Below are 11,726 nucleotides of genomic sequence, written 5' to 3'. Positions count from 1 at the left end.
CCATCTATTTGCCATGAAGTGATGGGACCAGATGCCATGATCTTAGTTTTCTGAATGTTGAGCTTTAAGCCAACTTTTTCACTCTCCTCTTTCACTTTTATCAAGAGACTCGTTAGCTCTTCTTCACTTTCTGCCAGAAGTGTGGTGTCATCTGCATATCTGAGGTTATTGACATTTCTCCCGGCAATCTTGATTCCAGCTTGTGCTTCTTCCAGCCCAACATTTCTCATGATGTACTCTGCCTATAAGTTAAATAAGCAGGGGGACAATACACAGCCTTGACGTACTCCTTTTCCTATTTGGAACCAGTCTGTTGTTCCATGTCCAGTTCTAACTGTTGCTTCCTGACCTGCATACAGGTTTCTCAAGAGGCAGGTCAGCTGGTCTGGTATTCCCATCTCTTTCAGAATTTTCCACAGTTTATTGTGATCTACACAGTCGAAGGCTTTGGTGTAGTCAGTAAAGCAGAAATAGATGTTTTTCTGGAACGCTTTTGCTTTTTTGATGATCCAGCAGATTGTTGGCAATTTGATCTCTGGTTCCTCTGCCTTTTCTAAAACCAGCTTGAACATCTGGAAGTTCTCGGTTCACGTATTGCTGAAGCCTGGCTTTGGAGAATTGTGAGCATTACTTTACTAGTGTGTGAGATGAGTGCAATTGTGCGGTAGTTTGAGCATTGTCTTTCTTTGGGATTGGAATGAAAACTGATCTTTTCCAGTCCTGTGGCCACTGCTGAGTTTTATTTGCTGGCATATTCAGTGCAGCATTTTCACAGCATCATCTTTTAGGATTTGAAATAGCTCAACTGGAATTCCATCATCTCCACTAGCTTTCTTTGTAGTGATGCTTCCTAAGGCCCACTTGACTTCACATTCCAGGATGTCTGCTCTAGGTGAGTGATCATGCCATCATGATTATCTGGCTTATGAAGATCTTTTTTGTATCATTTTTCTGTGTATTCCTGCCACCTCTTAATATCTTCTGCTTCTGTAAGGTCCATACCACTTCTGTCCTTTATTGAACCCATCTTTGCATGAAGTGTTCCCCTGGTATCTCTAATTTTCTTGAAGAGATCTCTAGTCTTTCCCATTCTATTGTTTTCCTCTATTAGTTTGCACTGATCGTTGAGGAAGGCTTTCATATCTCTCCTTGCTATTCTTTGGAACTCTGCATTCAGATGGGTATATCTTTCCTTTTCTCCTTTTTCGCTTCTCTTCTTTTCTCAGCTATGTTGTAAGGCCACCTCAGACAGCCATTTTGCTTTTTAGCATTTTTTTTTCCCTTGGGGATGGTCTTGATCCCTGTCTCCTGTACAATGTCACGAACCTCCATCCGTAGTTCATCAGGCTCTCTGTCTATTGGATCTAGTCCCTTAAATTTATTTCTCATTTCCACTGTATAATCATAAGGGATTTGATTTAGGTCATACCTGAATGGTCTACTGGTTTTCCCTACTTTCTTCAATTTAAGTCTGAATTTGGCAATAAGGAGTTCATGATCTGAGCCACAGTCAGATCCCGGTCTTATTTTTGCTGACTGTATAGAGTTTCTCCACCTTTGGCTGCAAAGAATATAATCAATCTGATTTCAGTATTGACCATCTGGTGATGTCCATGTGTAGCTTCTTCTCTTGCATTGTTAGAAGAGGGTGTTTGCTATGATCAGTGTGTTTTCTTGGCAAAACTCTATTAGCCTTAGCCCTGCTTCATTCCGTACTCCAAGGCCAAATTTGCCTGTTACTCCAGGTGTTCTTGACTTCCTATTTTTGCATTCCAATCCCCTATAATGAAAAGGACATCTTTTTTGGGTGCTAGTTCTAAAAGGTCTTGTAGGTCTTCATAGAACCGTTCAACTTCAGCTTCTTCAGCTTTACTGGTTGGGCACAGACTTAGATCACCATGATATTGAATGGTTTGTCTTGGAAACCAACAGAGATCAATCGTCATTTTTGAGATTGCATTCATTTGAGACTGCATTTTGGACTCTTTGGTTGACTATGATGGCTACTCCATTTCTTCTAAGGGATTCTTGCCCACAGTCATAGATATAATGGTCATCTGAGTTAAATTCACTCATTCCAGTCCATTTTAGTTTGTTGATTCCTAAAATGTCAACATTCACTCTTGCCATCTCCTGTTTGACCACTTCCAATTTACCTTGATTCATGGATCTAGCATTCCTGGTTCCTATGCAATATTGCTCTTTACAGCATTGGACCTTGCTTCCACCACTAGTCACATCCACAACTGGGTGTTGTTTTTGCTTGACTCCATCTCTTCATTCTTTCTGGAGTTATTTCTCCAGTAGCATACCGGGGACCTACTGATCTAGGGAGTTCATCTTTCAGTGTCCTATCTTTTTGCCTTTTCATATTGTTCATGGGGTTCTCAAGGCAATAATACTGAAGTGGTTTGCCATTCCCTTCTCCAGTGAACCATATTTTGTAAGAACTCTCCACCATGACCCGTCTGTCTTGGGTGGCCCTACACAGCATGGCTCATAGTTTCACTGAGTTAGACAAGGCTGTGTCCACATTGATTAGATTGGTTAGTTTTCTGTGATTGTGGTTTTCAGTCTGTATGCCCTCTGATGGAGAAGGATAAGAGGCTTTTGGAAGCTTCCTGATGGGAGAGACTGACTGAGGGGGAATCTGGGTCTTGTTCTGATGGGTGGGGCCGTGCTCAGTAAATCTTTAATCCAATTTTCTGTTGATGGGTGGAGCTGTGTCCCCTCCCTGCTATTTACCTGGGGCCAAACTATGGTGGAGGTAATGAAGATAATGGTGACCTCCTTCAAAAGATCCCAGCATCTACTGCTACGCTCAGCAGCAAGTGGCGGCTACGCAGCACTGGAGCAGCGAGCGACGGAGAGGAGATACCCCACGTCCAAGGTCAGAGAAACCCCAGTAAGATGGGAGGCTGGAGCGGCTGTGAGGAGATACCCATGTCTAAGGGCAAAGGATGGAGAAGCTCTATACAGTCAGCAAAAACAAGACTGGGAGCTGGCTGTGGCTCAGATCATGAACTCCTTATTGCCAAATTCAGACTGAAATTGAAGAAAGTAGGGAAAACCAGTAGACCATTCAGGTATGACCTAAATCAAATCCCTTATGACTATACAGTGGAAGTGAGAAATAGATTTAGGGGACTAGATCTGATAGACAGAGAGCCTGATGAACTACAGACGGAGGTTCGTGACATTGTACAGGAGACAGGGATCAAGACCATCCCCATGGAAAAGAAATGCAAAAAGGCAAAATGGTTGTCTGAGAAGGCCTTACAAATAGCTGTGAAAAGAAAAGTGAAAAGCAAAGGAGAAAAGAAAAGATATTCCCATTTGAATGCAGAGTTCCAGAGAATAGCCAGGAGAGATAAGAAAGCCTTCCTCAGGGATCATCACAGAGAAATAGAGGAAAACAACAGAATGGGAAAGACTAGAGATCTCTCAAGAAAATCAGAGATACCAAGGGAACATTTCATGCAAAGATGGGTTCGATAAAGGACAGAAATGGTATGGATCTTACAGAAGCAGAAGATATTAAGAAGAGGTGGCAAGAATACCACAGAAGAACTGTACAAAAAAGATCTTCATGACCCAGATAATCACAACGGTGTGATCACTCACCTAGAGCCAGACATCCTGGAATGTGAAGTCAAGTGGGCCTTAGAAAGCATCACTATGAACAAAGCTAGTGGATGTGATGGAATTCCAGTTGAGCTATTTCAAATCCTGAAAGATGACGCTGTGAAAGTGCTGCACTCAATATGTCAGCAAATTTGGAAAACTCAGCAGTGGCCACAGGACTGGAAAAGGTCAGTTTTCATTCCAATCCCTAAGAAAGGCAATGCCAAAGAATGCTCAAACTACCACACAATTGCACTCATCTCACACGCTAGTAAAGTAATGCTCAAAATTCTCCAAGCCAGGCTTCAGCAGTACGTGAACCGCCAACTTCCAGATGTTCAAGCTGGTTTTAGAAAAGGCAGAGGAACCAGAGATCAAATTGCCAACATCTGCTGGATCATCAAAAAAGCAAAAGAGTTCCAGGAAAACATCTATTTCTGCTTTATTGACTACACCAAAGCCTTCGACTGTGTAGATCACAATAAACTGTGGAAAATTCTGAAAGAGATGGGAATACCAGACCAGCTGACCTGCCTCTTGAGAAACCTGTATGCAGGTCAGGAAGCAACAGTTAGAACTGGACATGGAACAACAGACTGGTTCCAAATAGGAAAAGGAGTACGTCAAGGCTGTGTATTGTCCCCCTGCTTATTTAACTTATATGCAGAGTACATCATGAGAAACGTTGGGCTGGAAGAAGCACAAGCTGGAATCAAGATTGCCGGGAGAAATGTCAATAACCTCAGATATGCAGATGACACCACCCTTATGGCAGAAAGTGAAGAGGAACTAAAAAGCCTCTTGATAAAAGTGAAAGAGGAGAGTGAAAAAGTTGGCTTAAAGCTCAACATTCAGAAAACTAAGATCATGGCATCTGGTCCCATCACTTCATGGGAAATAGATGGGGAGACAGTGGAAACAGTGTCAGACTTTATTTTGGGGGGCTTAAAATCACTGCAGATGGTGATTGTAGCCATGAAATAAAAGACGCTTACTCCTTGGAAGGAAAGTTATGACCAACCTAGATAGCATATTACAAAGCAGAGACATTACTTTGCCAACAAAGGTCCATCTGGTCAAGGCTATGGTTTTTCCAGTGGTCATGTATGGATGTGAGAGTTGGACTGTGAAGAAAGCTGAGCGCCGAAAAATTAATGCTTTAGAACCGTGGTGTTGGAGAAGACTCTTGAGAGTTCCTTGGACTGCAAGGAGATCATTCCTAGGTGTTCACTGGAGGGACTGATGCTGAATCTGAAAATCCAATACTTTGGCCACCTCATGCGAAGAGTTGACTCATTGGAAAAGACCCTGATGCTGGGAGAGATTGGGGGCAGGAGGAGAAGGGGACGACAGAGGATGAGATGGCTGGATGGCATCACCGACTCGATGGGCATGAGTTTGAGTAAACTCCAGGAGTTGGTGATGGACAGGGAGGCCTGGCGTGCTGTGATTCATGGGGTTGCAAAGAGTCGGACACGACTGAGCGACTAAACTGAAGGGCAAAGGAGAAGCCCCAGCAAGATGGTAGGAGGGGCAAATTCACATTTAGAATCAAACCCTATTCCTACCAGAGACGCCCAGAGGACTCAAACAAACCTCATACACAGCAGGACCCAGGGATCCCACAGAGACTGAGACAGAACTCTGAGCGTCTCCTATGGAGGTACGGGTCAGCAGTGCACTGCCGCAGGGACAGGGGCTCTGGGTGCAGCAGACCTGGGTATGGCATAAGCCCTCTTGGAGGAGGTCGCCATTAGCCCCACCATAGAGCCGCCAGAACTTACACAGGACTGGGAAATAGACTCTTGGAGGACACAACAGGACCTTGTGCACCAGGACCCCGGGAAAGGAGCAGTGAGCCCACAAGAGACTGACCCAGACTTGCCTGTGAGTGTCCAGGGGTCTTAGCAGAAGCGTGGGTCAGTGGTGGCCTGCTGAAGGGTTAGGGGCACTTTTAACTGTACTATATACTTATTCAGATTTTATTAGTTTTTCAAATATTTTTCCCTTCCAAGAGCCCATATTAATTACATTTGGTGGTTACATCTCCTCAGTCCACTCTTACCTTTGAAAGCCTCTTACTTTGAGTTTTTGGGAAATATTCTATACAGATGATGTGCTCTTCCCAATGCATCACATCAGGGGATACATGGGGGTACATGATATCTCTTATTATTGACAATGTTAACTTTGATCACTTGGTTAAAAGGTATCTGGCAACACAATTAAATTATGAACATTAAACTTCCCTTATGTTCTTGGAATAAACTCAAAATTGGTTATTTTAGGCTTGCTTATATATATATATATTATATATATATATATATTAGGCTAATATATATATATATATTAGCCTAATATATATATTTTTTAGGCTATTATTTTGAATAGGATGCTTGCCTTATGTTTGTAAGAGAGTTTCATCTGTAATTTTCCTATCTTTTCCTGTAATATGTTTGTCAGGATTTAGTATCAAGGTTAAGCTGGTTTCATAAAAAAGTTACTAAATATTCCCTCTCTAGTCTCTGGGAGAGTCTATGGTTTATATAAGATTCCTGCTATATTTCTTCCCAAAATACTTGAAGTATTCATTGATGAAGTCACTTGGGCCTGGAGTTTTCCTTGAGGGAAGGTTTTAAGTTATAGATTCAATATATATAGGACTATTCTATTTCTGCCTTATTGCCTATGCCAAAGCCTTTGACTATATGGATCACAATAAACTGGGGAAGATTCTTCAAGAGATGGGAATACCAGACCAGCTGACCTGCCTCTTGAGAAACCTGTATGCAGGTCAGGAAGCAACAGTTAGAACTGGACATGGAACAACAGACTGGTTCCAAATAGGAAAAGGAGTACGTCAAGGCTGTGTATTGTCCCCCTGCTTATTTAACTTATAGGCAGAGTACATCATGAGAAATGTTGGGCTGGAAGAAGCACAAGCTGGAATCAAGATTGCCGGGAGAAATGTCAATAACCTCAGATATGCAGATGACACCACACTTCTGGCAGAAAGTGAAGAAGAGCTAACGAGTCTCTTGATAAAAGTGAAAGAGGAGAGTGAAAAAGTTGGCTTAAAGCTCAACATTCAGAAAACTAAGATCATGGCATCTGGTCCCATCACTTCATGGCAAATAGATGGGGAAACAGTGGCAGACTTTTTTGGGGGGCTCCAAAATCATTGCAGATGGTGACTGCAGCCATGAAATTAAAAGACGCTTACTCCTTGGAAGGAAAGTTATGACCAACCTAGATAGCATATTAAAAAGCAGAGACATTACTTTGCCAACAAAGGTCCATCTAGTCAAGGCTGTGGTTTTTCTAGTAGTCAGGTATGGTGTGAGAGTTGGACTATAAAGAAAGCTGAGCACCAAAGAATTGATGCTTTTGAACTGTGGTGTTGGAGAAGACTCTTGAGAGTTCCTTGGACTGCAAGGAGATCCAACCAGTCAATCCTAAAGGAAATCAGTCCTGAATACTCAATGGAAGGACTGATGGTGAAGCTGAAACTCAAATACTTTGGCCACCTGATGCAAAGAGCTGACTTATTTGAAAAGACCCTGATGCTGGGAAAGATTGAAGGCAGGCGGAGAAGGGGATGACAGAGGGTGAGACGGTTGGATGGCATCACCAAGTCAATGGACATGAGTTTGAGTATACTCCGGGAGTTGGTGATGGACAGGGCGGCCTGGCGTGCTGCAGTCCATGGGGTCGCAAAGAATCGGACACGACTGAGCGACTGAACTGAACTGAACTGATTCAGATCTCTGTTTTTCGTTGTTTCAGCTTTAGTGCAGTATCTTTCAAGGAATTTATCCATGTTATATTTTCTAATTTATTGGCAGAAACATTTATCACGTCTTGAGATTCTCTTTTGTACATCTGTATGATCTGTACTGAGATGTTGCTTTTAATTCCTCATACTAATATATTGTTTATTCTCTTTTTTCTTAATTATTCTTGCCAGAGGTTTGTCAATATCACTGATATTTTTGTAGAACCAGCTTTTGGCTTTGTTGGTTCTCTCACTGTACATTTGTTTACTACTTTATTAATATTTTACCTTTATCTTTATTATGATATTCTACATTCTTGGGTTCAGTTTGCTCAGTTTTTCCTAATTATTTGAGATATATTCCTATGTAACTGATTTTCAGCCTTCCTTCTTTCTTTAATGTATGCTTTTCATATTAAAAATTGCCACCCCAACCCCCAAGCACAGCTTCAATGGAATCCCTTATGGTTTGCTTATATACATGCTTTGATGACATATAATACATATTATACTATAATTTAGCTAAAATACCTTCTCTTTTTTAGCCAAGTGTATCACTTAATGGTGTTGTGAAAACTGGACAGCTGTATGTAAAAGAATGAAATTAGAACGTTCTCTAACACTATATGCAAAAATAAACTCAAAATGGATTAAACATCTAAATGTAAGACTGGATACTATAAAGCTCCTCAAGGAAAACAGACAGGACATTCCTTGACATAAATCAGAGCAATATTTTTTTGGATCCATCTCCCAGAGTAATGGAAACAAATACAAACAAATGGCTCCTAATTAAACTTAAAAGCTTTTGTACAGCAAAGGAGACCATAAAGAAAACAAAAAGACAACCTATGCAATGGGGGAAAATATTTGCAAACAATGCAACTGACAAAGGATTTATTTCCAAAATATATTGTTCAGTAGCTAAGTTGTGTCTCACTCTTTGTGACCCCATGGACTGCAGCACGCCAGGCTTCCCTGTCCTTTACCATCTTCTGGAGTTTGTTCAGACTCATGTCCATTGAGTCAATGATGCCACCCAACCATCTCACTCTCTGACGCTCCGTTCTCCTCCTGCCCTCAATCTTTCCCGGAATCAGGGTCTTTTCCAATGAGTATGCTTTTTTCATCAGGTGGCCAAAGCACTGGAGGCCAAAATATATAAACAGCTCAAAAAGCTCAATATCAAAAAACCAAATAACCCAATCAAAAAATGTGTGTGTATTAGTCACTCAGTTGTGTCTGACTCTTTGATCCCATGGACCGTAACCCACCAGACTACTCTGTCCATGGAGTTCTCCAGGCAAGAATACTGGAGTGTGTGCCATTCCCTTCTCTAGGGTATCTTCCCCACCCAGTGATTGAACCCAGGTCTTCTACATTGCAGGCAGATTCTTTATCATCTTAGCCACCAGGGAAGGTCTAAATGAAGAAAAAAATGGGCAGATCTATACAGACATTTCTCCAAAGAAAACATACAAATGGCCAACAGGCATATGAAAAGGTGATCAACATCAGTAATTTCAGTTACAGAAATGCAAACCCAAACCCCCGTGAGATATCATCTCACAACAGTCAGAATGGCCATTACAGTGAGTCCTCTACATACAAAACTTCAAGTTGTGAACTTTCAAAGATGTGAACATGTGTTTACATGTCCAATCACGTAAGTTAGCTCACATGTCTGGCGTACATTGTCACATGCCTACATCCATGAATGGTTAATATGATGTGGGGTGTGTGTACACACATAATGGAATATTCCTTTTTGTATCTTCTTGATTCCTTGTGGGATTCTTTTCTTTCTACCTGAAAAACTGTTTAGTTTTCTCTTTGGTGTCTGTTAGCCAGCTATAAATCATCTCAGTTTTTTGTTTGGCTGGAAATGATTTATTTCACTTTTGAATAATACCTGAACATAAAATTCTGGGTTAGCAGTTATTTTCTTTTAACCTTTTAAAGATGTCATTTTATTATTTTGACTTTCAAAGTTTTGGTTGAAAACTGTGTCTCTATATTTTCTTTAGAAAATTTTCTTATTGTGTCTTTATTTTCTTGGGCTCAAAAATCACTGCAGTCATGAAATTAAAAGACACTTGCTTCTTAAGAAAAGCTATGACAAACCTAGACAGCGTATTAAAAAGAAGAGACATCACTTTGCCAAAAAAGGTCCATATAGTCAAAGCTACAGTTTTTCCAGTAGTCATGTACAGATGTGAGAGTTGGACCATAAAGAAGGCTGAATGCCGAAGAATTGATGCTTTTGAACTGTGGTGTTGGAGAAGACTCTTTCTTGAGAGTCTCTTGGACAGCAAGGAGATCCAACCAGTCAATCCTAAAGGAAATCAAGCCTGAATATGCATTGGAAGGACTGATGGTGAAGCTGAAACTCCAATACTTTGGCCACCCGATGCAAAGAACAGTCTCATTCAGGGAAAGATGGAAGGCAAGAGGAGAAGGCGAAAACAGAGGATGAGATGGTTGGATGGGATCTCCGACTCAACAGACATGAGTTTGAGCAAGCTCCTGGAGATGGTAAAGGACAGGGAAGTCTGGCATGCTGCAGGCCACGGGGCCGCAAAGAGTTGTATACGACTGAGCAACTGGACACCACCAATTGTTACTCTAAGCAAAGTATAGCTTTGCTGTTGCTGCTTATTTTGTTTTTTAACAAAGGCCACTTCTATAGTTTTTTCTTTGGTTGTTTTCACTATTTTACTATAATGTGCCTAATGATTACTTTCTTTGTACTTAACCTGCTTAAGGCTTGTAGCACTTTTAGAATCTATGACTTCATGTTTTTTTCGCCAGTTTTTAAATCCTCAGATTATTTTCTCTTCAAATCATCTATGCTACATTGTCTCTCTCCTATCCTTCCATGACTCTAATTACACACAGTTTACCCTGGCTTTCATATATATCGTAGGCTCTTTTTATAAATGTTTTATCTTGTTATTATAGTGATATCTGCATATTTTCTTCTGGCTTATATTCAAATTTATGAATCATATCTTCAGTTGTGTGTAATCCGCTTTTAAATTCTTCCGTTGAGTTTTTAATTTTAGTCCTAGAATTTTTATGTGATTATTTTTAAAAGAGATTCAACATATATGTTTGAATTATATCTTTTTTCTCTTAGTTTTCAGTTATTCGGTTCTATCTTCTGGCATGCCTGTTTTTTAAATGTATATACTGTGCATGAAAAATTGTAATGATAATTTGAGGCTCTGGATGGTGTTAGCTTCTTCCAAAGAGGATCTACTTGTTTCTGGCAAGCAGATAGCTAGAAGAATATATCCTATTCAAATCAATCGATCAAATCAATCCCAATCAAATCTGATTGAATTGATTCAGATCTGCACTTCAGTCTCTGTGAGTACTAGTCTGTTTTCAGGCTAGCTTTACTACCAGGGTATAGACCTTCAAGGTTTCCAGCTGAACGAGTGGGGCATTTACTAGAACACCTCCTTTTGGAAAGACTTAAATCCCAATTTTTGTTTCCTTAGGCCTGTGGAATTGCCAACAACCCTGGTCAGCCGCTCAGTATCTCTGTACTTATTCAAAATTGCAAATACTTCATGGAGAAATCAGCTGTATATTAAGCTACTCACTGCTTTGTGTTTCATTTTTCTCTACCACCTTTGACCTTGTCTTAATTGCTCTCCAGTGCTTCCAAACAGGTAATTCTGAGTTTTTAAAAAAATCTAGGTTTTTCTTGTTCTCACATGGAGGACTGGTCTGATACTGGGTTGGTCAAACAAGCCATTCAGGTTTTTCTATAAGATGTTATGGAAAAACATGAATGAACCTTTTGGCCAACCCAATATAAGTCTGTAATGTCTGGAAGCAGAAGTCTCCCCCTAAGGAATCTGTAAGTAGTACTGCTCTATTTTATCAACCTTGGTTCCTGCCCTTAAGCAACCTTTGCTTTAAAACTCAATCTCAGTTGCTATTATAAAAAAAAAAAAAAAACCTCAGGATAACAAATATAATTGATGCTTTGGATATTGAGTATTATTTTTCAAACAATATGTTATAATGTCAACAATAATAATAATCAACAATTACTGAAAGTTTACTCTGGGTTAGGAAGTGTCCTAGGACCTTACATGCAGTAATTAAATGAGAGACAGTGAAATTCTAGTGCTGTCCATATTCCTCAATTACAGAATTTGATCAAGGGTGGGTCATGGGTGAAAGACGACAGATAATTCCACAAACACAGTCAAGGCCCAACTAAGAAAAAAGTTTAGACAGTACCTAGGCTATCGAATTACAGAGAATGCACAGGCAAAAGAGTGACCTACACGCCTAACTACTTCCCCAC

The sequence above is a fragment of the Cervus canadensis genome, chromosome 20 (genome assembly GCF_019320065.1).
Source record: "Cervus canadensis isolate Bull #8, Minnesota chromosome 20, ASM1932006v1, whole genome shotgun sequence".
NCBI classification, from domain to species: domain Eukaryota; kingdom Metazoa; phylum Chordata; class Mammalia; order Artiodactyla; family Cervidae; genus Cervus; species Cervus canadensis.
This window is presented reverse-complemented; position numbering follows the sequence as displayed.